Source organism: Trichosurus vulpecula, chromosome 4 (genome assembly GCF_011100635.1).
Source record: "Trichosurus vulpecula isolate mTriVul1 chromosome 4, mTriVul1.pri, whole genome shotgun sequence".
Classification (NCBI taxonomy): domain Eukaryota; kingdom Metazoa; phylum Chordata; class Mammalia; order Diprotodontia; family Phalangeridae; genus Trichosurus; species Trichosurus vulpecula.
In genome coordinates, this window is record NC_050576.1 from 75,203,334 (window position 1) to 75,230,109 (window position 26,776).

At 38.8% G+C, this 26,776-nt stretch overlaps 1 protein-coding gene across 1 annotated transcript in view; it reads right to left on the reverse strand.

Moving 5' to 3' along the window:
- Positions 1 to 26,776, reverse strand: part of ACBD6 (acyl-CoA binding domain containing 6) — a 227,380-nt gene that overhangs the window by 137,346 nt on the left and 63,258 nt on the right. The gene's annotated exons all lie outside the window — the stretch shown is intronic.

Sequence of the window (26,776 nt, forward strand, 5' to 3'; positions counted from 1 at the left end):
ATGATGTCGAAGGGCTGGGAGGTGAAAAGAGGTAAATGCTGCCTTTTGCAACATGGAAAAATTCTCTCTATAGCTTTCATGGCTGCAAGGGAGAGGAGCAGCTGATAACAGTTTCACAGGAATATTTAGGAATGTCAGGAAGTAGACAGGTTGCTATTATATTGCAAAGGATGGTGGATATGGGACTACTAGACCTTGATACAGAGTCAAGTGTTAATAGAAAGTTAAGCTCAAATCAAGAGACTGGTAGTGCCTGGCACATAACAGGTGCTTAATAAATGCTTTTGAATTTCATTAATTTAATTTTTTTAAAAAGAAGCTAACATGCTGTGCCCTTTAGGCATTTATTAAGCATTATTTAATGGAATGGATCAATTAAAATTAAACATCCCACAAGAGAAATTCAATAAAGCTCCCATATTTTTGTTTCACTACAACTCATTTTCATCCTCCTAACCTATTTCTTATCTGATCTTTCAGAGGATCTACCCATCATTAGAAGCCCATTTAATATACAATATATAGAAAAATTCTTTATAGTTTCTTATTAATGATATCTTCCTCTAGTCTGCAACACAGTTGCTAAATTGGGCACTCCCCCAAGTTATTAACAGAAGTATGTTGATTTAATGTTTCCAGCCTCTCTAATCTACCAGTTTCTAATCCATTCTCCACCTGGCTGCCAAATTATTATTTGCAAAGCATAGGTCAGACCCTCCTACTCCCTGCTCAAGAAGCTTCAATGGCTCCCTAGTGACTCTAGAATGGAAGACAAACCTCTCTGTTATTTAAATTGTTTTGCAATCTAGCTCCAACTTCCTTTTCCAGCCTTCTAATACATGACTCCTGTTCAGGTACTTCACAGTCTACCCAAACTGTCTTTCTTACTGTTCCTCAAACAGAACATGGCATCTCGAGTCTCTATGTGGGTTTTTAAACTAATCACTGTTTCTCCTTCCCCCTCCCCCATCTAGAATTCACTTTTTCTTCAGCTTTGCCTTTAAATCCTTAATTTCCTTCAAAGCTTAGCATAAACACCACCTACTACACAACACTTTTCCTGATTTTTCCCTAGCTGCTAGCATCTCCCCTCTAAAATTTGTTTTTAAAAATATATTTAGCGTATACTGTCGCTCAATTAACCAACTAACAGACATCAAGCAGCTAATATGTATCAAGCACTGTGCCAGGTGGTGGGGATACAAATATCAAGAATGAAAATTCCCTACTTTGAAGGAGTTTATATTCTGACATAGAAGACAATGAGTCCATAAACATCTACACAGAACAAATACAGATTAGTATAGGCCCAATTTTGCTGCTGTGATTTCATCAGTATAGAAACTTCAAATCACAAACAAACATCCTGGGCAATGTAGATCAGCATCTTCTCTACAACTTGCTCAGGCAGTTACCCAGAAGACAGTGAAAGAATGGTGGTGCTTTTGACAGAAGTAGGGAAGTCTTGAAGAAGAGTGAGTTTTGGGGGAAAGATGATGAGTTCTGTTGTGGACAGGTTCAGTTTGAGATGTCTTGGGCACATCCAATTTGAAATGTCTAAAAACAATTGGTGATTGAAGATGAGGACAAAGACTGGGGTTGGATATACAGATTTGTGAGTCATCTGCCCAGAGATAATTAACCATACAGAAGCTAAAGCCCAGGACAGAGTTTTGGGGAATACTTACAGTTAGGGGTCAGAAGGAACATGTATTAGTAACATCCCTTTCCCTACCTCTTTTCCTCACTTTCATTCACTGAAGTTAATTCAACCTTAACTGAACTTTCCTCATATATATATATATATACACATATATATATATATATATACACACACACACACACACACACACACATATATATACATAGATATACACATAAGTATCTATACATCTATCTGTATAGATACATATCACATATGTATCTACACACACACACACACAAACTCTAACCCAATACTATTACTGTCCTGCTCCTATTCCTCCCTTTCCCCTTCCTTCTCCTTCTTCCCTCACAAAAGCTGAGCTGTTATATATAATGGGTTAAAACTTTCATTTATGAAATGGCACCAGGCCAATAAAAGATCTTAGGGTGTTCTTGGGACACATAGTAGGACATAAGAAAAAGAAGAGATAAAGTGAACCCAACTAGCTTTCATCTGTGCTAAGTTACAGTCCCCCTTAAATTGTAGAACCCTTACAAAGCATTTGGACAGGTGCCATTTTTGTCCCAAGTTATTTAACCTTTACAAAGTGCTTGGATGACAGCCAGCTTTACCCTAGAGCAGCATAAATTGAAGACACCTCTCTTTAGATTTTGGACTCCTCAATTAAAGACAAAAATGTATGTGAGACACCTACGCAGACAATAAAGATACTGGAGCCTACATGTAGAAGTGCCACAGGAGCTGAGCAGGGATCCTGCTCAAGGGCAGCTGACAATACATAAACCATATCCTTTACCTCAAACTCTCTCCTTTTTTATCATTATCACTTTAAATAAAGTTATTTTTGCTTTTAACTGAGTCCATAAATATGGCCTTATTGTGAAATTTTGAGCCCAGACGTGACAGCTGCGTTTTGTAAAATGGCAAGCTTATATCAATAATAATCAAGTCAATAAGCATTTATTAAATGCCTACTGTGTTCCAGGTACTATGCTAAGCAATGAGAATACATCAGAAGGCAAAAATAGCCCCTGCTCTCAAGGAACTCACAGTATAATGGGAGAAACAACACGCAAACAACTATGTACAAATGATATACTCAAAATAGGTTGGCATTCAGAAGGAAGAGCTTCCTTGAAGGAAGTCAAGGAAACCAGGAGGCAGAGATAAGAAGAGAATCCAGGGTAGAGGGACATAAAGTGAAAAGACCTAGAGTTGGGAAATGGGACTGTCTTGTTTGAAGACAAGCCAGGAGGCCAGAGTCACTGGATCACTGAGTATATGGGAATGTAAGAAGACTGGAAAGGTAGCAATGGGCCAGGTTGTGAAGGCCTTTAGAAGCTAAAGAGGGCATTTTATATTTAATCCTGAGGGTCACAGGGAATCACTGAAGTTTATTTGAAGGGGTCAGGGGGTGGATATGGTCAGATCTGCACTTTAGTAAAATCACTTGGAGTGGGAGGAGACTTGAGGCAGAGAGGACAAACCCAAAGGCTCTGGCTAATAGTCTAGGCATGAGGTGATGACAGGCTGCACCAGGAGGGTAGTAGTTTCAAGGAGAGAAGGGGGTGTATATTAAGGGATGATGTGAAGGTAAAATTGATAGGACTTGGCAACAGATTGGATGAGAGTGAGGAGTCAAAGATGACACCTGGGTTGGGAGCCTGGGTGACTGCATGATGGGACCTTCGATAGTAATAGGAAAGTTAGGAAAAGGGGAGGGTCTGGGGGAAAAGATAATGAACTGAGATTGGGACATGTTGAGTTAAGAGGTCTTCTGGACATCTAGTTAGGGAGATCCAATAGACAGTTAGAGATGTGAGACTGGAGATTAGGAGAAAGGTTGGGGGGAGCTTGAAGATTTGTAAAGGTGTGTGTGTGTGTATGTGTGTGTGTGTGTGCGTGTGTGTGTGCGCGCGCGTATACACACACATATACATACATATATATACACATACGCATATATGACACACACACATATAAGATATATGTGTATACATAAAATTTGATCCTCACAATAACTGTGTGAGGTTAAGTGCCTGCTGGTATCATCATCCTCATTTAGCAGATGAGGAAAGAAACTTAAGTTGAGTGACTTGTCTGTGTTCATACAATTATTAAGTGTCAGGGGTACCCTGTAGGAACCCTTTTCTCTGCTGACTAAGCCTTTCCACTACATCAGTGCTCCTATAAATTCACATTTGTATTGTTATTTCCTCAAAATAACCCTATAGTGAAGAAGGTGCAGGGTATTATTACCTATATTTTAAATAGAAGGAAACCAGGCTCAGAGAGGTTTAGTGACTTGTCTGGAGTCACCCAGTAATTAAGTGTTAGAACCAGTAACTATACCATGTCCTTCATTTTGCTATATAAGTCCTTCATCTCCCAAAATTTCCTCCAGATGAATTACAATTAATGAAGAGTTCTGAATAGATTAATTAGAGGCTACATCTAGTTTGGAAAGGTAAACAAATTCTGAATAGTGGTCAAAGTCCTTGAAGAGACTCAAAAATTTTAGTGTAGCTCTAGATTTCTACGAGTGTTTGATTTGCTATAAATCAAAACTAAATTCTAAAATTTTAATACTAGTAATATCCCTTTTACTTTTTTTTAAGAAAAATGCATAAAACATATCACCTAGGTAGAACTGTCAACATTTAAAAAGTAAAATAATTTTTAAATCCCCCTCGAGCAATTTATTTATTCAAGTATATACTTCACTACAGTCTTATGTCAATGCCTCAGTAGGGTATGCAGGTGACAGAGGTTCTCAAGGACTACACCAAAAAATATAGTATGTAATAGTTCTTTTCCGAATTTAAAGTAAAGGCCATTTACACTCAAAAGGAAAAGAAAACTCAGCTCGTATTCTATTCCCATCTTGTGTAGAGAATTTTGGCCTAGCGGCTAGAACATCATACTTAAGAACCACAAAGATTCAGGTACAATTGCTGCCTCAGTGATTAGCTGCATGACCAAGGCAAATCATTTAACCGCTAAACCCTTCAGCTTCCCCATCTATAAAATGTGGATAATAATACCTGTTGTACTTGGCTGAAATGGCCAAGTTCTTTAATGTCTCTAATTAGGTCTCAATTTTCTCAACTATAAACAGAGACATTAATTCTTACAGTACATACCTCATAGTGTTGAGAGGCTCAGAGATAATGTACATAAAAGTACTTAGCAAACTTTTAAACGCTATGTATATATCTGTCATCATGTGAAGCACATTTTCCAAAAGAAACAATGCTATTTATAACATCAGTGGCTAGGTTCCCATTGGGTCTGACTCCATAATTGATACTGGCAATTTAATCTGACCATATTACAAATTCAAAGATATCCTGTATAATTGTAATTGATCCCACAAAAATACAACACAAGATAAAATGGCACTGTAGATGCTAATAGATTCCAGAGGACCATACCATGTAAATAGCCATCAGCTGATATGCCATTACCGTGGGACACAGTGGTAGAGTTAAGCACTGTTATAGTACATTACCAGTCTTACGATATACTGATCTGAGCAAGGTTATGTGGCAAATGTTTGTTCCATCAGACAGGAGGCGGAGGCCTTGGGCTTAGCCCCAATTTCTGAAACAAGTCATTAAAGTCAGTGAACCTTAGTTTCCTGAGATATATGGATATAGATATAGATATAGATATATAGATACAGATACAGATACAGATATATAAAACATGAAGGGGCTGAATCAAATGGTCTCTGAGGTCCAGCTCAGAATCTAGAATGCTATGCACTTAGTACACTTCAGCTGGTTTACAGGCTCACAAGTTCCAAATAAAAACATCCTTGGAATAAAATCTGTTTTAAAATTGGGGCCTTCCAATGGTAACATTTCAGGTGTATTTTGTTTTAAAACAATGGGTTGTTTTTACTGAGTTTCACAAGGGGAAAACCACTTCAGAGCCACATTCTGCCAGCTCCATGAACCATTACACAGCCTAACAGCCAATCTTTCCAATTCTCAAGTTTCCTTCTGTAGGGCTGCCTCTCACCCTCATTGCAGCTGTTCATACAGCCCATTTCCATACATCCATAACCCCAACCTAAGATTCTTATTCTAGACTAATTTCCTTTATCTCTTCATTTAAACATTCCCATCTTGTTTCACTATTTGTGGAGTGCCAATTCCATCTTGGGACTCCTCTAATCGTTAAGAAGGCTGTTCTCCTTAGGATGAAAAATGTTATCCACCTCCAGAGAAAGATCTGATGGAGTATGAATGCAGACTGAAGCATTTTTTTTTCTCTATTTTTCTTGGGTTAGTTTGTCTGTGCTTTTTTTCCACAACATAAGTAATACAGAAATATGTTTTGCATGCACATGTATCCCCTATATCAAACTGTTTGCCTTTTCGAAAAGAGGGAAAGAATTTAGAAATCAAATTCATTTTTTTAAAAAAAAGAATGTTAAAAATTGTTTTTACATGTAATTGGAAAAAAATATTTAAAAATTACTCAAAGGAAAATGGGAGAGATTAGAGATATTTGAGAGTTTCTGTCAAATCAAATCCTGAAGTCTTTGAGTAGCCCAAAAAGTTGTGGATAATCTAGAATCGGGGTGGGGGGGGGCACTGAACTAAAGGAAACAGCGTGGTACAATGGAAAAAAGCAACAGTTCCTGAGAGCTGAATTCAAATCCTACCTTTAATGCTTAATACCTGTGTGACCTTAAACAACTCACAATTTCCAAAAGAAGAGATTGGCTGAAATGACACAGTGAGCTCTAAATTATGATCCTATAAAATGAATTGTTAATTCTCTCCTATCTGTATTTTTAAGAAATAATTAATGAACAAATTGTTTTTCTCCCCTAATACTAATAAAGTAGTTAAAAACAAAATACTAAATACCAGGCTCTGATGGGAAAAACAAAGTACAAGGATATAATATTTCTGAAGATTACTGCTGGAATACATTACTTCTCCTATGCATGAATTTTTTTTGGGGGCAGGGCAATTGGGGTTAAGTGACTTGCCCAAGGTCACACAGCTATTACGTGTGTCAAGTGTCTGAGGCCGGATTTGAACTCAGGTCCTCCTGACTCCAGGGCCGGTGCTCTACTCACTGTGCCACCTAGCTGCCCCCTATGCATGAATTTTTAATCCCTGTTCCCTACTCTGCATGTATAATGAGATGGTGTCAAAGTCAAGGGTAAAGGATTGAGATTTCTCCTAATTGTGATATTTGGAGATATTGCTGACTCCTTTTTTTTTTTAACCTTTCAGTTGATTATGACAGTCTATGTTCTGCTTAGTATGCCAAATACAAAGACCCAAAAGCTAATGGCATGTCTTTTCAATAGTCTAAGTGCTTTCTTGTGGCTAAACTATCAGTACTTTATATATTGTTCGAAAATTATCCATGTTATTTTAAAAAAGAAATTAAGCTATCACAGCAACATTTAAAGTTGAAAATTTAAACAAATTCATAAGACATTTAGGTAACTTAATAAATGACTATTTAGGTAATTTAATATAATAAATTGCTATGGAGAAGTTAGGAAGCTCTTGGTATATCCTTAACATTTTGAGGTCAATATTATTTAAGTCAATATCATGCTCTCCCAAAAAGAAAATGTCCATCAGCTACCATCAGTGATAAAGTGAATATCAAGTTGGCCAGAACCATTTTTTCTGACCTGGTACAAGATTTCTTGCACTCGTGTGTGTTAGAGGCAACCAAGGTGGCAGGGTGGATAGAACAATGAACTTGAAGTCAGGGGCATCTGAGTTCAAATCCTGCCTCACACATTTACTAGCTGTGTGACTCTGGGCAAGTCACTTAACTGCTCTCTGCCTCAGTTTCCTCACCTGTAAAATGGGGATAATAATAGCACCCAACTCCATAGCTGCTGCTAGGATAAAATGAGATAATATTTGTAAAGCACTTTGCAATCCTTAAAGTGTTGTGTAAATGCTAGCTATCATTATTATTATTTATACTAGTACTATAATCATAAGTAGTCATATCAAGTCAAAAAGCATTTATTAAGAGCTTATTAGGTGCCAGACACAGCTAAGCACTGGGGATAAAAAGAAAGGCCAAAAAACCATCCCTGACATCAAGGAGCTTACATCCTAATGGAGGAGACAATATATAAACAACTAGATACACAAGATATATACAGAGTAGATGAGATCAATCTTAGAGCAGAAGGTATTACTAGTTTGGAGAAGGCTTCCTGGAGCAGGAGAGATTTGTGCTGAGTTCTGAAGAGAATCAGGGAAACCAAGAGGCAGAGGTTAGGGGTAGAGTATTGCAGGGGTGGGGAGCAGTCAGTTCAAAGGCACGGAGGTAGGAAATAGGAGATGGCATGTGGTATTCCAGTAACTGCAAGTAGCCCTATGTGGTTGGAACATAGAGGGCATAGAGGTGAGTAAAGTATGATTAGACTAAAAGGGTAGGAAGGGGCCAAGTTAGGAAAACTTCTAAGGTCAAACAAAGGAGTTTATATCTGACCTACTGGTAATAGGGAGCCACTGGGAGCTTTGATTAAGGGATGACGATGGACCTATGCTTTAAAAAAAATCACCTTGGCAGCTCAACAGAAGATGAAATGGAGTAGGGAGAGACTTGAGAAAAGAAGACTATCAATGGTTGCACTTTTCAGACCCTCACCTCACCAGTTGTGGTGTGAAAGCTGAAATATTCCTTGCGCCCTACTGCCACTTCTAGATTCTCCCTTGACTATCACTCTTCAGCAGCCTCTCCTCTTCCAATTTAGGAAAAACGTCTTATCAGTGAGACTATGGAAAAGTGGGATGGGCTGCCTGAGGAAGTGGTCAATTCCCCATTGACTGTTGTTTCGTCCTTTGTTTTTGAAGAGGACCATGACATCAAGGAAATGATGACATGACTTACAGTTGACTTTGATCTGAGTGAGGGAGGGCTGCACAAAGTCACCAGCCTCACTTTCTCCTCCAGAGCCATCTGGGTCCAGTGGCCAGATATTCACCAGGACTACTGGAGATGGCCCAGGAAGCAATGGGTCGAGACCCTAGCCCTTTTAGGCTAAGGCCTTTTCAGGTTTTCACTGTGAGTGAGAAGCTCTGTAATCAAAGGCTGGTGAAACTTTCCTCAGGCATGATATAGAAGAAATGATGAGAAGGTTAATTTTAGGAAAACATGGAAAGACTTGCATGAAATAATGAAGAATGAAGCAAGTATAACCAAGAAAACATTGTATACAGTGACAGCAATACTCTTTGAAGTGTAAATGTGAATGACTAAGCTATGTTGAGTTATATGAATATTCAAATCAACAACAAAAGATCTATGAAGGAAGAGGCCATCTACCTCCAGAGGAACTATGTATTGTAAAGTTTCGCATATATAACTGTCAAATGTTGCCCTTCTCTAATGTGGGGTGGAGAGGGAAAAGAAACAGCTTAAAACTCAAATGTTACAAAAAATAAAATAAAATCTAAAAATAAATAAATGCTCCCCCCCGTTTTACATCTGCTTCCTAGCTGCTCATGCTTTCCTCAAGATTCAAGTAATTCTCCCTTCTTAGGAGGCTTCTTCTGAACTCAGTCCAATTCTCACCCCTACTCCCTTTGCCCAGCTTGCCTCTTCAAATTCCTTCCAGTCATAGTGTATATATCTTATCAATAGACAGTTGTTTACATGTTGCTTCCCCCATTAGAATGTTAGCTCTTAGAGGGCGGAGAATTTTTTGCCTTTCTTTGTATCCCTGGGGTCTAGAACAATGCCTGCCACATACATACTTAACAAATATTTGTTGACTGACTGATTTAGTGTCCCCTATGTATCTTTCCATTGTTCTCTGGGTTATCTGGAAAATGAAGGGGATGTATTAACTAGCTGATCTCTATGACCTCTTCCACCCTTAATCCTAAAATATAAGATCTGGCCTAAGCTCTTGTTTTCGTTCAACAGCCTGCTTAAAATCTAAACCCTGATGTCCTCAGTACACCTAAAAGCCAATATAGCCAAATCTGAATTCGTACTGCCCCAAAGACCTAGTACTCCACACAACCTCACCATTTTGGTGATGGTACCACTACCTAGTCATCCAGGCTCCAAATCTCAGAATGAGCTTTAACTCGCCTTCCCCCTCAGCTACAACAACTAATCAGTTATAATTCCTAATGATTCTGCCTCAGTAATATCAGTGAATCTATTTTCTCCTCTTTCATACACTACAAACCAGGTCTTCCTTAGTTCCTACCTGGACTTGGTAAGAGATTCATATAGGTTTGTTAATTTTTTTTAAATGGCTATTAAAATTTCCTCTTCACTGACCTTCATGCTATTGAAACTTCCTAATATACAAGCCTGACCATGTCACTATCTGGTTCCAAAAACCTTCTGTGTTTCCCCAGTGTCATTAATTTCTTAATTTAGCCACTAAAACCCCATCAATTTTTCTGGCATCACTGCATTATACCCTGTTTCACTAATATGCTAATATTATATTATTATAACATATGTATATCATCATAGCTGATAATGATAATAACAATAGCAATAACTAAATATGTGAGAGAATCAACAGGAATAATGTTGGAAAGAAAAGTTGCAGGCAGATGAAACTCTCACATACTAACAATGACAATAATGAACCTTTATGTAGAGCTTAAAGAATAACAACGCATACCCCTCAACAGCCAATGTGGGGTAAATATTACAAGGATTATCATCTCTATTTTATAAATGAGGAAGCCAAGACTTAGAAAGTTGAAAGGACTTGCCCACAGTATTGTATTAAGTGTCCAAATCAGCACTTCAATCCCACTTTTCCAATTCTAACATCTTAAACAAGTGGGCATTTGTTATAAGCAAGAGTCAATTCTGGAGGTCGAATGTGTGAGATTAAGTCACAAACAGAAAATTATTAAATAAATATGCTGAGCCCTCTATTTAATAACGTCCCTAGAGTATATGCAATGTGAGCACTTAAAGAGGTGAAATCACTTTTTAAAAAAATCCTTTTGATTTTTTGGTAACCATAAGTTCAAAATGAACTCAATTACTGAAATATATTTGGCTAGTGTACATTTTATAAGTTAAGGTCAAGATAAGATAAAAAGATAATACCTTTGATTTACTATCTCAATCTTGCAAAGAACTCAAAACATTTAAGTGTTAAAGTCTCTCCAATTAAAAGGTGATAAAATGAGGGCAAATTTGCTTATTTTAAGAGTCTAGGGAAAGACAAGCAAATTGAGAAATAGGATGTTAAGTCTTTTCTTCTTCTACAAAAGTATATCCAATAAAATTGAAGCAAACAGGCAACTTACTGATACTTCTATAATTAATATTTTTCATAACTACAAAATGCACAAAAAGTTTGGAAGGTTAATCTACCAAAGCATGTAAAATATCTGCATAGATTCAATTATAAGGGCTCCTTAAAGAAATAAAGAACAACTCAAAGAAGTAGAGAATATTCAGTGCTCATGGCGAGGCTATGTCAATATAATAAAAATGTCAAAACTATAAAAGTTAATTTACAGTTTTAATGCCATACCAATCAAATTATCAAAGGGATACCACAAAATTCAATAAAATAATAGCAAAATTCATTTGAAGGAATAAAATACCTAGAATATGAAGGGAAATAATGAAATAAGGTAAGAATTAAGGAGAAATAGCACTTCTAGACCTCGAATATTATAATATGCCATTTGGCAATAATTAAAAAATAGAGAGCCGGATCAATGGAATAGACAAGGGAGAATCAGAAACAATGAAACTCAATAGCCCAGTGTTTAATAAACCCCCAAATTTATATTACTTAGGAAAGAATTCCATGTTTGATAAGAATTGCTCAGAAAAACAAAAAATAATCAGATAAAAATTAGGCTTAGATCAATGTCTTGCCCTACATTCCAAAATGGAGACTTGAACGGAGAATATTAAAGATCATCCCATTAGGGGGGCGGAACCAAGATGGCGGCTGGAAAGCAGAGACCAGCGTGAGCTCCCTGCCGAGTCCCTCCAAAAACCTATAAAAAATGGCTCTGAACCAATTCTAGAACGGCAGAACCCACAGAACAGCAGAGGGAAGCAGGGCTCCAGCCCAGGACAGCCTGGATGGTCTCTGGGTGAGGTCTATCCCACACGGAGCTGGGAGCTGGGAGCGGAGCAGAACCCAGCGTGGGTGGGGTGGACCAACCAGACCAGGAGCTGGGTGGAGCGGGCCCTAGCGCCCTGAATCAGTGAGCTGCGGCAATTACCAGACTTCTCAACCCACAAACACCAAAGACTGCGGAGAAGGTTAGTGGGAAAAGCTGTGGGAGTGGAAGGAGTTCGCGGTTCGGCTTACAGCCCCGGGGGGGCAGAGGAGGTGGGGCAGCTACAGCTGTTGTTACTTCCGGCTCCAGGCCCACCTGGTGGGAGGAATTAAATGGCGGATCAGAGCAGGGGTGCACAGCCTGCTGAAGGTCTAAGCCCAGTCCGGGTTGGGGGTTGGGGAAGGAGCAGTGCTGGTGGGGCAGAGCTGGCACCTCCCCCCCAAACGTGGAACATAGAACTCTCTAGTCTACAAGCAGTCATACCCCACTGAAAAATTCAAAGGTCAAGTTAGTTGGCTGGGAATATGGCCAGGCAGCGAAAACGCACTGAGATTCAGTCTCAGACTTTGCATTCTTTCTTTGCTGACAAAGAAGACCAAAACATACAGACAGAAGAAATTAATAAAGTCAAAGAGCCTACAACAGAAACCTCCAAGAAAAACAGGAACTGGTCCCAGGCCATGGAAGAGCTCAAAAAAGATTTGGAAAAGCAAGTTAGAGAAGTAGAGGAAAAATTGGGAAGAGAAATGAGAAGGATGAGAGAAAACCATGAAAAACAAGTCAATGACTTGCTAAAGGAGACCCCCAAAAATACTGAAAAATACACTGAAGAAAACAACACCTTAAAAAATAGACTAACTCAAATGTCAAAAGAGCTCCAAAAAGCCAATGAGGAGAAGAATGCCTTGAAAGGCAGAATTAGCCAAATGGAAAAGGAGGTCCAAAAGACCACTGAAGAAAATACTATCTTAAAAATTAGATTAGAGCAAGTGGAAGCTAGTGACTTGATGAGAAATCAAGATATTATAAAACAGAACCAAAGGAATGAAAAAATGGAAGACAATGTGAAATATCTCCTTGGAAAAACCACTGACCTGGAAAATAGATCCAGGAGAGATAATTTAAAAATTATTGGACTACCTGAAAGCCATGATCGAAAAAAGAGCCTAGATACCATCTTTCAAGAAATTATCAAGGAGAACTGCCCTGATATTCTAAAGCCACAGGGCAAAATAGAAATTGAAAGAATCCATCGATCGCCTCCTCAAATAGATCCCAAAAAGAAATCTCCTAGGAATACTGTTACCAAATTCCAGAGCTCCCAGATCAAGGAGAAAATACTGCAAGCAGCCAGAAAGAAACAATTTGAGTATTATGGAAACATAATCAGAATAACGCAAGATCTAGCAGCTTCTACATTAAGGGATCGAAGGGCTTGGAATATGATATTCCGGAGGTCAATGGAGCTAGGGTTAAAACCTAGAATCACCTCCCCAGCAAAACTGAGTATCATGCTCCAAGGCAAAATATAGACTTTCAATAAAATAGAGGACTTTCAAGCTTTCTCAGTGAAAAGACCAGAACTGAATAGAAAATTTGACTTTCAAACACAAGAATCAAGAGAAGCATGAAAAGGTAATCAAGAAACAGAAATTGCAAGGGACTTACTAAAGGTGAACTGTTTTGTTTACATTCCTACATGGAAAGATGACATGTATGATTCATGAGACCTCAGTATTAGGGTAGCTGAAGGGAATATGCATGTATATATATGTTTATGTATATATATAAGTGAATGTGTATGTATGTATATATCTATGTGTGTGTCTATATATATATAAAAGAGAGAGAGCAGACACAGGGTGAGTTGAAGATGAAGGGACGATATCTAAAAGAAATAAAATCAAATTAAGGGATGAGAGAAGAACATACTGAGAGAGGGAGATAGGGAGAGATAGAATGGGGTGGATTAGCTTGCATAAAGGGGGCAAGAGGAAGCAGTTCTGTGGGAGGAGGGGAGAGGGCAGGTGAGGGGGAATGAGTGAATCTTGCTCTCATCAGATTTGGCCTGAGGAGGGAATACCATGCATACCCAATTGGGTATCTTATCCCACAGGAAAGAAGAGGGAGGAAGATAAAAAAAAGGGGGGGGGGATGATGGAGGGGAGGGCAGATGGGGGTGGAGGTAATCAAAAACAAACACTTTGGAAAGGGGACAGGGTCAAGGGAGAAAATTCAATAAAGGGGGATGGGTTGGGAAGGAGCAAAATATAGTTAGTCTTTCACAACATGAGTATTGTGGAAGGGTTATACATAATGATACACATGTGGCTTATGTTGAATTGCTTGACTTCTTAGGGAGGGTGGGTGGGAAGGGAAGAGGGGAGAGAATTTGGAACTCAAAGTTTTAAAAACAAACGTTCAAAAAAAAAGTTTTTGCATGCAACTAGAAAATAAGATACACAGGCAATCGGGCATAGAAATTTATCTTGCCCTACAAGAAAGGAAGGGAAAAGGGGATGGGAGGGGAGTGGGGTGATAGAGGGGAGGGCTGACTGGGGAACAGGGCAACCAGAATATATGCCATCTTGGAGTGGGGGAGAAGGTAGAAATGGGGAGAAAATTTGTAATTCAAACTCTTGTGAAAATCAATGCTGAAAACTAAATATGTTAAATAAATATAAATTAAAAAAAAAAGATCATCCCATTAAAAAACTGGAAGAGAAGTAGATCATATAGATGGATCTAGCTGGCACAGCAGACAGAGTACTGGTCCTGGCATCAGGAAGACCTTAGTACAAATATCCCTTTAGGCACTAGCTCTCTGGTCCTGAACAAGTCATTTAACCTGTCTGCCTCAGTTTCCTCATCTATAAAATTGAAATAATAATAGCATCTATCTCCCAGGGTTGTTATGAGGATAAAGCACTTTTCAAACCTTAAAGAACTATATAAATGCTAACCATTATTGTCATCATATACCTTTTTACAACTATGAGTAAGATTATTCTTAATCAAACAAAAGATAAAGGCAATTACAAAAGATAAAATAGATAACTTTGGTTACACAGAAACCGAAAGGCTTCTGCACAAACAAAATTAATGCATTTAGGATAAGAAGGCAAGCAGTCAAATGGGAAAAAAAAAATCTTAGGATCAAATTTGTCAGATAGGGATTTACTTGCCAAAAGACTGAGGTGAGCAGTATGTATATGTGTATGTGTATATGTGTGCACATGCATGTGCATGCACACACACAGGACCCAAAGCCATTCCCCAACAGATTAGATAAGTAACCAAAGGATATAAGAAAGAATTCTCAAAAGAAGAACTGAGAATAAGCAGCAACCATATGAAAGAATGCTCCAAATCATAAGAATAAACAACATGGAATCAGAATAATCTTCAAGTTTCACCTCATACCCAGCAAACTGGCACCTATGCCAAAGATGAGAATAGTCAATGCTGGAGGCATTGTGACAGCTAGATGGCTCAGTAGAGACAGCACTGGACTTGGAATCAGGAAGGCTTGAGTTCAAATCTGGCCACAGATGCTTGCTGGCTGTGAGACCATGGACAAGTTACTTAACTTGTTTGCCTCAGTTTCCTCAACTATAAAAAAAAGGGATAATAATAGCACCTACCTCTTAGTACCTACCCTACAACCTAGGGTGGTTGTGAGGAACAAATGAGATATCATTTCACTTAACACTTAATACAGGACCAGGCCCATAGTAGGCACTTAATAAATGCTTAGTTCCTTCCTTTTCCCCAACCCCAACTCTGTGTGAAGATAAGCACTAATGCATTGTTGGTGGAAGTGTGAATTAGTACAACCATTTAAAAAAAGCAATTTAGAATTACACAAATAAAGTGACTAAAAAGTCCATATCCTTGGACCCAGATATCCCACTATTATACACATACAAAAAGGAGGTTATTGATAAAAAGGAAGTCATCATATACACCAAAATATTTAAAGAAGCACCTATCGCGGTAGCAAAGAAGCAGAAACAAAATAGATACCCGGTGGCTGGGAAGTGATTAAAACCGTGGTAACTAAACAAACTGTGGTACATGAATGGAATGGAATATTATTATGCTGAAATAACAAATATGACAAAGAGAGAGAAGCATGGAAGACTTATATGAACTGATGCTGAATGAAATAACTGGAGCCAAGAAAACAACATACACAATAACTACAACAACGTAAATGGAAAGAACAGCCATGAAAATAATCCAATATGAACACTGCGAAAGTACAAAGGACAAGCACGGCCCCTAAGGAGAGACACATAAAGATGTCCACCCCCACCCCCCACTCCTTTGCATAGACAAGAGATCTAGGGGTGTGGAATATTGATTATATTTTCAGATTTTTTTTTTTGTAGTATTGATTCATTTTGCTGATGTCTTCTGATGTTTCACCCTTTTTAAAAAAATAGTCTTTCTTGGAGAGGGAAAGAAGAGAAACACAGAAGGAAATTTAGGTTTTATAAAAACAAGACATATCAAGAAAATTGTATTTTAAAAAATGAAAGAGCTGGACAAGATGGCCTCTGAGATCTTTTCCAGTTCTTTAAAAAAAAAAAAAGCACCCCTTTTCTTTGGACTTATGTATGTTGTATCATCCAGAAGATAGCACTTTACTTATATAGCACCAGTGTTTTAGTTAATGTTGTGCATGCATATTTCTTACAGAGCAGTACGGTGTGGAAGGGGCAGCACAGTGTAAAGAAAAGCCTTTTTACTCCTGGTGCTGCTATTAACTCACCTTCGACTTCGGACAAGTCACTTAACTTTTCAAGGTTTCAGTTTCCTCCCTACTGAGATAAGAGAATTATAGCAGATTATCTCTAAGGAACCTTTTTTAAGACTAACTTTTTGAGTCTCCCTGGTTAAATTACAAGTTCCTCAAGGATATTCCAATACCTTGCAACAGTACTTCAAAACAGATTAATCATTCAATAAATATTTGCTGGTTGAGTGAAAGAATGAAACAAAAACAAGAATGTTTTGGCTAAAGGATGCTAGCTTGCAGAGCCGAGACTGGTGAACAACAAACAGGTGGCTCTGCTTGTATACTTGGTATCAGGCCACAGATCATATAGGAACTAAAGTACATTTAAAAAGAAGGCAAATATGGGAGCCAGGAAACTCCTGCAACAGTTACTTTTGATGTCAAGGCCTTCTCGCCCCAAGGGGCCCATTTTCACATCATCTATAATTATCTCTTTGCTTTAATCGCCTTGTCACTCCTGAGGCTCTCATGGGCACCGACCGAGGAAAAGCTCATTAACTGAACCTTTTCTCCTCCCTCCAACCACCCATAGCTTTTAATTGCTTGGTGTTGTTCATATCGAGCAGTGCAACTGGGATCATTTTCATAAGAAAGACAGGCAAGGGAGGGAAGGGAGCCATGAGTCCCTGAGGTGTGCACCACAGACAAACCTTTGCTTTCTCAATTATTTATGCCAGCTGAGGTTTTACAGGCTGAATAAATCCATAACTCAAGTTCATTCTGAGCAGTCAGATTCTCAAGGGGAGTTGCCCACTCGCCAATATACTCCGCTGAAGTCCTCAAGAGAATAACCAAGATGTAACAAGACATATGTCATATGATTCCCAACCCATCACCAAAGTGTTAACATAGTTCTGATCTCAGGTAATAGTACCATAGCCAGAGGATGACAATACAGATCCTTGTGGCACTTGGAGCATAAGAGGGTGGGGTCCCAAAGAGGATTCTACTCTTTCAAATGGTAAAGATACAAGTGCACATTTTAAAAATATGAAATGTTTATAGCATGAGCTACTTAAAACATTTTTCAAGTGCTACAGTCTGATAAGTACTTGTTAAAAATGGGCCTTTTCTCCAATGCTGTGAGTCTTTAAATCCTCAACTGGTGGGGTGTCTACTGCTATTCTTGTCTCAGCAGTCACTGCTGTTTGTGGCAGAGCTGTGTATAATACAGCTTCCCTTTTCCTTTAGTCGTTTAAGCTCTTTGGACAATTTTATAGCACAATTTATGTGTGAGTGACAGGTTTCAGTGCTACGTTCATTCTGTACGCTGTATATAATATGTATGCCAACAAGAGTTTTCATTCCTATTATGTTGGGAAAAAAGAGCAAAACCAGTCTAAGTTTTCTGCTTAATCCTTTAATTTCATATTCAATTAAGACTACAGAACTGCCAATAGAGAAAAAAACTTCAATCAGAACATTTCTAAAGTCCATTATTATTTAGGAACTTCAATTTTACAAGTCTATGATGAAAACATCTCTTTAAAATTCTTCAGGCCTTTGTACCTGACCACATGCAGTGACCTCTGGTATTTTCTGCCAAAACAGTTCATTTATCTCACAGAACAACTAATCAATTCCAGAGCCCATCAATCATTCCAGTTGTACACAAGTATGGTCTTGCTCAGGGCAGGTCCAGATGGCTGCCTGTATAAGTGGGATTAATAAAATTCTGATAGATTACATAGCATCTAACAAACTACAAAACATAATGGGAACAATCAGATCTTAGTGGTGCATGGGGGAGGAAGAACACACAGCCTCATAATTTGTTGGCATTTTAAACTTTAGCTCTAAGTCCTAAATTTATTTCCCAACAACTTTCTAAATATATAGACCAAAGTAACTACTTAGCAAGTGTATAAAAGAATCTTGAGGTATTTTTTGCAAAATAGTTTGCCTATTACTATTGTTTTGTTTACCCACCTATCTGTTTCAAAGTTAAATACAGCTATTTCAGAGTTCCCAGGCTTACCCCACCTGGCTTCAAACCTCTGATTACGAAAAACTGTTATTGGTCCCTGCCTTGCCTGCTAGATGCCTTTGCCAAAAACAGTAGCATGTCATAGTGGAACAAGTCACAGACGACCAGAGTTTTAGTTCTGAATCTGCTAGGACTAGCTAGAATCACAAGTGAATTCAAGTTCCCAGACCTGTTTTCTGTCTATCCTGCCCATTATCCATAATTAACTGACAGAGAGCTAAAGAGTCAAATTGTTAGGTTTCTGAATATAACACACAGACCCACCATGGACTCTACATTAAATACACCTTGCCACTTAGAGCAAAGTGCTTGGGAAACGAAGCTGGGTCCAAAAGGATAAGGATCAGGGTCAGGTCTGATGTAGGAATTATCTAATTGCAAGACTCTGGACTCAAGATCCCATTTAGGAAGCTGGGGACAGAAGCACTGACTTTTTACTCTCATATCTTGGACAAGTTACAGTTTCTGGGAAAGGCCAGGAGTACAAGTGCCATAAAATGGGTATACTGTTTCATAAGGCCGTTGATTCAGTACGAAAGGGGACATCAGACTTCTTCTAGTTCAACTACTTCATTTTAGAGATGAGAAAACTGAGACATAGAGGTTAATTCACTTACTTTGGGTCACATGTGTAGTAAGTGAGAGAGGCAAGACTCAAACCCATAGCTTTTGATTACAAATCCAGTGCTCCTTCCACAGGATCACACTGCTACTCTTCTAATCATATTATTCACTGCAAATAATTTGTAACTATACCACAAATGCTCTGTCAGTCCCCCAGACTTTCCATTATAGATTGCCCAAGTTGCATTTAGAGGGCCAGAAGGAGCAAGAGCACTAGTAGCCACAGAGTGGTAGGGAAGGAACCTAGTCATGGCTCAGGGATGTAAACGAGTATTTGTGGAGGCTCATGGACTAGAAAATAAGCCAAGATCATGGCTATCTCCTTAGATCATGCCACGTTGGAAGAAATGAAAATTTTCTGACCCCCAGAACTAGCTCTGAAAACAGTACCACAAAAAAACCTGAAGCCTGGGACAGTGCTCCATCTATCCTAGGAGTAGAGCCCAATTTTAAAACAAAGTTAAAAGTCAAGAAAGAAATTGGGAAAATGAGTAAATAACAAAAAAAGAATCTGACCACAGAAAGTTACTATGGTGACAGGGAGGATCAAGACACAAACCCAAAAGATGACAACAAAATCAAAGCCTCAAAGAAAAAGGTGAATTGGACATAGGCCTGAAAATAGTTCCTGGAAGAGCTCAAAAACAATTTTAAAAATCAAGTGAGAAAGAGGGGAAAACTGGGAAAAGCAATGAGACTGATGCAAGAAAATTATGAAAAGAGAGTCAACAGCTTGGTAAAAGAAGCACAAAAAAAAAAATAGTGAAGACAACACCTTAAAAAAACAGAACTGGCCAAATGGTAAAGAGGCACAAAAATCCACTGAAGAGAAGAACACCTTAAAAAGAAGAATTGGCCAAATGGAAAAAGAGGCATAAAAGTTCACTGAAGAAAATAATCCCTTAAAAATTAGGAGCAGGCAAGTAGAAGCTAATAACTCCGTAAGACACATATCTCTAATAGGGATAAGGTAGAAGCCTTTCCAATAAGATATGGGTGAAGCAAGGAAGCCCATTATCACCACTATTATTCAATATTGTACTAGAAATGTTAGCTATACCAATAAGAGAAGAAAAGGAAACTGAAGTCATTAGAATAGGCAACAAGGAAACAAAACTCTTTGCAGATGATATGATGGTATACTTAGAGAATCAACTAAAAAACTGAAATAGTTAACAGCTTCAGCAAAGTTGCAGGATATAAAATAAACCCATACATATCATCAGCATTTCTATATATGACTAACAAAGTCCAGCAGGAGTAGATAGAAAGAAAAATTCCATTTAGAGTAACTGTAGCCAATATAAAACACCTGGGAGTATACCTGCTTAAAGTCATAATGGTAAGAAAAGGGGAAGGGGGTGGTTAGAGATGGGTGTCAGGTGATGGGACACTGGGAGTGGCAACCTGGGGCCTGGAAGGCTGCATCACATAGCAGTTGTTTATTGATTCACTGAATAGGCCCATATCAAGTCAACAAGCATTTAAACCCCTACTATTTGCAAGGCCATAGAGATCAAGCCTTAGGACTACTACTGGGAGAAGCAGATCCCACCCATGTTAAAACCTTGAAGCATAGCTCTGGTTACCTGCCCTAGTTATAGCTATCTACAGATGGCAGAATGGCTCAATACAGAAAATACACTCAATGTGTTCTAACTAAGAATATCAAATAAAAATTAATGATCTAGGGGCCAAGCCAAGATGGCGGCTAGAACGCAGGGACTTACTTAAGCTCCCCACCAGGTCTATCCAAACACCTATAAAAAATGGCTCTGAACAAATTCTAGAGCTGCGGAACACATGAAATACTAAAGAGAAGCAGGGCTCCAGCTCGGGACAGCCTGGATGGTCGCTGGGAAGGGTTTATCGCACGGAGCTGGGAACAGAGCGGAGCAGAGCCTAGCACGGGCCGTGCCAGGACCAACCAAACTGGGAGCCGGGCAGAACAGGAGTAGAGCCCTGAATCAGTGAGCTGTGGCAGTTACCAGACTTCTCAACCCACAAACACCAAAGACAATAGAGAAGGATAGTGGGAAAAGCTGTGGGGGACAGAGTGAAAGGAGTTTGTGGTCAGCCACCCTACCGTAGGCGGTGGAAGTGGTGCAGTTCTGAGGCTGCTTCCAGAGCTACAGCTGCAGTTGCTTCCAGCCCCAGGCCCACCTGGTGGGAGGAATTACGTGGCAGATTAGAGCGGGAGTGCAAAGCCTGCTCTGCCCTGCCTGGATCTTGGCCGCAATCCTGGTTGGCAGTTCTCAGGGGAGAAAGAGCACTGGTGTGGCAGAGCTTGCTGTGTAGCTCTGAAAATAGTAGCGCAGTCCCTCAAACTTGGGACAAAGTACTCTCTACTCTACAAGCAGTCATATCCCAACAAAAAGCTCAGGGGTCAAGTAGTTGGCTGGGAACATGGCCAGGCAGTGAAAACGCACTCAGATTCAGTCTCAGACTTTGGAATTTTTCTTTGGTGACAAAGAAGACCAAAACATACAGCCAGAAGAAGTCAACGAAGTCAAAGAGCCTACATCAAAAGCCTCCAAGAAAAATACGAACTGGTCTCAGGCCATGGAAGAGCTCAAAAAGGAGTAGGAAAAGCAAGTAAGAGAAATAGAGGAAAATTGGGAAGAGAAATGAGAGAGTGATGCGAGAAAATCATGAAAAACAAGTCAATGACTTGCTAAAGGAGACCCAAAAAAATACTGAAGAAAATAACACCTTAAAAAACAGACTAACTCAAATGGCAAAAGAGCTCCAAAAAGCCAATAACGAGAAGAATGCCTTGAAAGGCAGAATTAGCCAAATGGAAAAGGAGGTCCAAAAGACCATTGAAGAAAATACTACCTTAAAAATTAGATTGGAACAAGTGGCAGCTAGTGACTTTATGAGAAATCAGGATATTATAAAACAGAACCAAAGGAATGAAAAAATGGAAGACAATGTGAAATATCTCCTTGGAAAAACTACTGACCTGTAAAACAGATCCAGGAGAGATAATTTAAAAATTATCGGACTACCTGAAAGTCATGATCAAAAAAGGAGCCTAGATACCATCTTTCAAGAAATTATCAAGGAGAACTGCCCTGATATTCTAGAACCAGAGGGTAAAATAGAAATTGAAAGAATCCACTGAACACCTCCTGAAAAAAGATCCCAAAAAGAAAACTCCTAGGAATATTGTCACCAAATTCCAGAGCTCCCAGATCAAGGAGAAAACACTGAAAGCAGCCAGAAAGAAACAATTTGAGTATTGTGGAAACACAGTCAGAATAACCCAAGATCTGGCAGCTTCTACATTAAGAGATCAAAGGGCTTGGAATATGATATTCCAGAGGTCAATGGAGCTAGGATTAAAACCTAGAATCACCTATCCAGCAAAACTGAGTATCATGCTCCAAGGCAAAATATAGACTTTCAATAAAATAGAGGACTTTCAAGCTTTCTCAGTGAAAAGACCAGAACTGAATAGATAATTTGACTTTCAAACACAAGAATCAAAAGAAGCATGAAAAGGTAAACAAGAAAGAGAAATCATAAGGGACTTACTAAAGTTGAACTGTTTTGTTCACATTCCTACATGGAAAGAGGATGTGTATAATTCATGAGACCTCAGTATTACGGTGGCTGAAGGGAATACGTATATACAGACATACATACATATATATATATATACACATGTATATACATATATACATATACATATATATATATATATATACACACACATAAGGCACAGGGTGTGTTGAATATGAAGGGATGATATCTAAAAAAATAAAATCAAATTAAGGGATGAGAGAGGAATATATTGAGAGAGGGAGAAAGGGAGAGATAGAATGGGGTAAATTATCTCACATAAAAGTGGCAAGTAAAAGCAGTTCTGTTGGAAGGGAAGAGGAGGCAGGTGAGGGGGAATGAGTGAATTTTGTTCTCATCAGATATGACTTGAGGAGGAAATAACATACATACTCAATTGGGTATCTTACCCTACAGAAAAGAAGGAGGAAGGGGACAAAAAAGGGGGTACAACAGAAGGGAGGGCCAACAGGGGGAGGAGGTAACCAAAAGCAAAAATTTTTAAAAAGGAACAGGGTCAAGGGAGAAAATTAAATAAAGGGGGACTGGATAGGAGGGAGTGAAATATAGTTAGTCTTTCACAATATGAGTATTGTGGAACGGTTTTACATAATGATACACGTGTGACCTATGTTGAATTGCTTGCCTTCCTAGGGAGGGTGGGTGGGAAGGGAAGAGGGGAGAGAATTTGGAACTCAAATTTTTAAAAACAAAAAAATAAAATAAAATAAAACAAAATAAAAATAAAAAAAAATAAAATAAAAAAAAGTTTTAAAAACAGATGTTCGAAAACAAAAAAGTTGTTTTTGCATGCAACTGGGAAATAAGACATACAGGCAATGGGGCACAGAAATCTATTTTGCCCTACAAGAAAGTAAGGGAAAAGGGGATGGGGGGGAGTGGGGTGACAAAAGGGAGAGCTTACTGGGGAATGGGGCAATTGGAATATATGCCATGTTGGTATGGGGGAGAGGGTAGAAGTGGGGAGAAAATTTTTATTCAAAATCTTGTGGAAATCAATGCTGAAAACTAAAAATATTAAATAAAAAACTTTACAAAACAAATTAATGATCTAACAATATTTTCTAAATCACAAGAAGATAAATTCTAATATATTTTTTGAAGAACAAATAAAATACAGAAAATATTTAAATGTATTAGTTTTGGTTGTTGTCCTTCATTCTCAAAAAGGTCCCAAATGACATCACTATGTTGGGGTCAAGGTACAAGTATGTCCAGTTGTGGCTAATCGAACCAATACAACCTCAGAAGGCTCTACCACAGGTTGGGCACCAATAGTCCATGTGAACATTTGAGGTGGAGACGTCTCTAGAAAATCAATACTACCTTTTGTCATGGGTCTCAGAGCACTTTACAACCATTACTCAAACTCACAACATACACTGATGGCAAGAATTATTCTGATGGATTCTACCTTCTGCCATGGCCCTGTGTCAAGGAATGCTTGTTCCCTAAACACAAGTAAAAGAAAAGACCCTTCTAACCCTTTCATGGAGACAGCTTAGGTGGCTCAGTGGATAGATTGCTGAGCCTGGAGTCGGGAAGACCTGAGCTCAAATCTTGCCTCAGAATTCACAAGCTGTGCGACCCTGGGCAAGTCACTTACCCACTGTTGGCCTGAATCCACTGGAGAAGGAAATGGCAAAGCACTCTAGTATCTTTGCCAAGAAAACCCCAAACAGAGTCATGAAGAGTCGACACGACTGAACAACAATAAACACTTTTATACATTCTTTCCTAAAGTTCAGAAGATAGTTAACCTGATACATAACTGTTAGAACTGATACTTCTCTTATCAGGCAGCTTTCTTAGAGGCAGCTCATGGCACAGAGGATAAAGCACTAGACATGGAGCTGTAAAGACCTGAGTTCAAATCCAGCCTCAGACACTTATTAGCTACATGATTCTGGGCAAGTCACTTAACCCCTGCCTCAATTTCCTCAACCGTAAAATGGGGATAATAATAGTGCCTACCTCACAAGTTGTTAAGATCAAATGAGACCGTCTTTGTAAAAATGCACTTACCACAGTGCTGGAACATAGCAGGTGTTATATAAATGCATATTCCCTTCTTTCCCTCATCAAAAGGCATATCCAGCCTTATCTCCTAATTCTCCCCTTCAAAAACTCCATGTTACTGTTAAAATGTACTACTTTTGAACTCATCCTTCCCTTTACTCTGTATTTACTCTTACCACATCTTATGTTCAGAATGCATTTCTCATCTTTGTCCACTGAAATATTACGCTTCTTCCCAGGCCAACTCAAACGGTACCTCTTTCATAAAGCTTTTTGTGATCCTTACTTCTTCACCAGCCAAGAAAGAAATGTGTTATCTCCCTTCTTGGTTCTCTCATAGCACTTTCTAACCTTTCTCTAGCGGTTATCCTGTTTTATTTGTATGATAGTTATTTGTGTAACTGTCTCATTAGACTGCCATACTACTAACAGTTCACACTTATAGAGTGCTTCATAATTTACAAAGCAATTTCCTCCCAACAATCTTGTCAGGTAGGCTACTACAAGTAATCATATTATCCCTATTTTAAAGATGAAACAGGTTCAGAGAGGTAAGTTACCTCTAACCCCACAGTTAAACTGTTGGGATTGATCAGAGATTTAAAGGTGGGAAGGGCCCTAGCGGTTAACTAGTTCAACTTCCTTACTTTGTGAATAAGAATGCAAAAGTCCATAAGAGTGAGCTGATCTATCTGAGGTCACACAGGGAGGAAGGGGCAGAGGTGAGAGGGGAACAAGGTAGGTCTTCAGATTCCAAGCCCAGCACTCTGGCTCATCCCAGGCTGTTACATGACTCAATCTAGAGCGACATCTTCACTGCTCTATGCTTCAGTCTCATCATTTGCAAAATGAGGCTACTGGGTTAGATGACCTCTAAGTCTGATTAGGAAGGGACCTGAGAGATCACCTGTCCAACCTCCAAGGAGGCCCTGCTCATAGTCACAAAGGGAGTCAACAGCAGAGGGGGATTCAAACCCACATTTTCCAACTGCAAATCTAATACTCTTTTTATTATATCAGCTGCTTGTAAAAATGAATAAATATCCCTGCTTTATTCAGATTCTCACATGTTTTTCCTACTAAGACATATTGTTATTTTTATCCCTCCAGCACCTACTGTTAAGTAGTAAATTAAGTAAGCACTTAACGATGTGTTTCAGAAATGGTTGTTGAATAAATTCTGAGAATAAGAGCTAGGAGTACCCAGAGCTATTTATAAGGGGTAGTCTAGTTCTTGGTTTTCTTCTAACTTCCCTTGGCTCTTGTACATGCCTCTTTTCAGGCTATGCATTTTAGTTAAGAGTCCTGATTCCTCTTTAAGTCAGAAAGATTTATGAGTACCTTTCTTTAACAATTCTGAAACAATGTCCTGTACAAAATCCCTTTTTCCTTTTACCAAAAACCTAATCAACCTTCTTTGAGAAAACAAAGTCAAAGTTTAGAGAGGGAGAAAGTGGGCAGTGACCACACAAGGGCAAGACCTCGGTCCCACCACTAAAGCTATTTCCCTCTTTCCCTAAGCTTTGACTAAGTTAGGGCCAGGAACAGAGTGAGGTTAGGGAAATGTTCTGGATTGCTTCAATAAAGTGAAATCTTTCCAGATTTCACCTCTGACAGGTGGAAAGAAGCATTCTTAGAAGAGGTGGTTGAAAAAGGAATGAATTTTTTCAGGAAAATGACTCCCTAGAGTGCTCTGACATTTTAAATTACTATTGTACTGAGATTATTCCCTCAACTCTGAACATTTCCTTAATCTGGACTGTGGACTTTTGTCTATTATCAGAAAATATTGTAAATTATAGCTCCAATATAACTTTTGTGAGAGGTTTTCAAAGGCAGGATTTCTGTCCTTCTTTCTTTCTTTCTAAGCAGATGATTAGATTGATTGAATTGAATGAATTTTTTTTTTCTGGCAAACCTGTACCCAAAATGCAGAAAATGGAATTTTAATCTGTACCCTATGCAAATCTACAAGAAGCTGCCACTTTTCAAATTTTTCAGATTTTGTCACAAAC